Here is a 2,208-nt window from a genome sequence, read left to right as displayed (position 1 = left end):
CACACACACACACACACACACACACACACACACACACACACACACACACACAGCCTTCTTCACTGGGCCTGCTGAGCCTTTGTTGGCACCGGATTGGTTGGTTTGTATCCCAGCCTTGTTTTTAAATGCTTAGGGAAAGCTTACAGGGTCACTGTTTCAGTCTCAACTCCAGGTTTGGCCAATCCAGCCCTAGGCTGAGTCACATAACAAGGTTAGCCCCCACGCGTGGATCCCACTCCTGTTGGTCACGGAGCTCTATTGTCCTGCTGCTCAAACCGAGATGGGAAGGGAGAACCATCAGGGAGCAACCTCCCCCCACACCTGTCATGGAGCATCTTGGGCCGTGTGAGAGGCCTCGCTGCAGCACTTATTGCCCATACCTAATTGCCCCTTGAGAAACAAATGGTGGTGAGCTACTCCATCAGGGCACAGCAGCGCCCACATTGGGAAGGGAGTTTCAGGATTTTGACTCAGCCACATTGAAGGAATAACGGGTGATATTGTTCCAACTCAGCATGGTGTAGGATGAGAGTGGGGGGGTGGGAGAGCTGGTGGTGTCTTCTATCGTCCTTCCAGGTGGGAGAAAAATTCCAGGGTTATGGGGTACTGAGGACAGCGGTGAGAGTGGGACCGAATGGAGAGCTTTTCCAAAAGGGTCAGTACAGGCACGATGGGCTGAGGGGCTCCTCCTGTCCTGTAGGACTCTTGACATCCTTACCTGGGACTGGAGTCTTTGTCAGGGTCTGGCAGGTTTCCATGGAGTGATCACTTAATCTGCACTATCAACATCCTTTCACCTTCAGAATTCCCCATCCCTACCATTGTATCAATGCTGCCCCCTCTAAGCGTCATATCAGCTCTGAAGAAGAGAGATAACAGGGTGTAGAGCTGGATGAACACAGCAAGCCAGGCAGCATCAGAGGAGCAGGAAAGCTGACGTTTCAGGTCTGGACCCTTCTTCAGAAATGGCTTTTCTGCTCCTCTGATGCTGCTTGGCCTGCTGTGTTCATCCAGCTCTACCCCTTGTTATCTCAGATTCTCCAGCATCGGCGGTTCCTACCATCTCTGAAGAAGAGTTGTCTTGACACCAAACGTTAGCTCGCTCACTCTCCATGGATGTGCCTGACACGCAGTGATCTCCAGAGTTTGTTAGAGTTCACAGGTTTGGAAGGTGCTGTCAAGAGGGCTTTGGTGAGGCAAAAAGATGAAGGATAAGAGGATGGAGAAATGAAGGGAATGAGAAGGAATGGGAGAGTGGTTGCTCTTAGCTCAGGAACAACGTTTTCCCCAGTTCTTCCCCGAACACTACAGTTCGGGGAAGGAATGTCTGGGAATGACAGGACTAATGCTGTATTGAAGTTCAAAGACACTTGTCCACTGAATATTCCCATCTCAGTTCTTCCCGGTGCCCTCACTCTCACCTTGTCCCCCAGCCTGGTATGAACCGGGAGGCAGATCCCAGCACAGTTACACGAGGAACAAAACCAACACTGAGCAGGTATGGCAGCATCTGTGGAGAGGAAGCAGAACTGATGGTAGCTGGGGAAAAGGTTGGTGAATATGCTAAAGAAGGGATGGAGGTAATGGGAAAAGAGTAAACAATAGGTGACAATGGAGCCCAAAGACAGAGAGAGACAACAATAGCTGGGCACACAAAGGACTGGGGAAAGCTCAGCCTGGGAGAATGGATAGCTGCTAATGGGGACCGATAATGGGTTGTGTGTGTGTGTTAGCAGCCTGTGTGAATGACAAGGCCTGGTATGCGGGGATTAGGGTCAGGACATGGAGAAGGTGCCTCAGGCCCTTAAATGATTGAACTCGATATTGAGTCCAGAACGCTGCAGGCTCCTAAGCGGAAAACAAGGTTTTTCAGCTTGTTGCTGAGCTTCATTGGAGCACTGCAGCAGGCCCGAAACAGAGCATCTGCAGTTCTTTGCTTTTTTTACAGTTACAATGAGAGCTCAAAGTCACCGAGGAGAAAGGGACGAAGATCTGAACCATTTTAAGGCAGGAACAAAAGAAGTGATCGAATGAGTCAAAATTCTCAGCACATCTCCAGCTAATGCACTAAAGGTAACAGCAGAAACACACACACACTCACACACTCACACACACACACACACAGACAGACACACACAGAGACACACACACACAGAGACACACACACACAGAGACAGACACACACAGAGACAGACACACACAGAGACA

General features: G+C 50.2%; 1 protein-coding gene across 1 annotated transcript in view; it reads right to left on the bottom strand.

Annotated features, from left to right (window-relative positions):
* The window catches only part of sh3glb2b (SH3-domain GRB2-like endophilin B2b), an 87,265-nt gene that overhangs the window by 34,964 nt on the left and 50,093 nt on the right, over window positions 1-2,208 (bottom strand). The gene's annotated exons all lie outside the window — the stretch shown is intronic.

The sequence above is a fragment of the Rhincodon typus genome, chromosome 28, assembly GCF_021869965.1.
Source record: "Rhincodon typus isolate 14 chromosome 28, sRhiTyp1.1, whole genome shotgun sequence".
In the NCBI taxonomy this organism is placed as follows: Eukaryota; Metazoa; Chordata; class Chondrichthyes; order Orectolobiformes; family Rhincodontidae; genus Rhincodon; species Rhincodon typus.
This window is presented reverse-complemented; position numbering and strand designations above follow the sequence as displayed.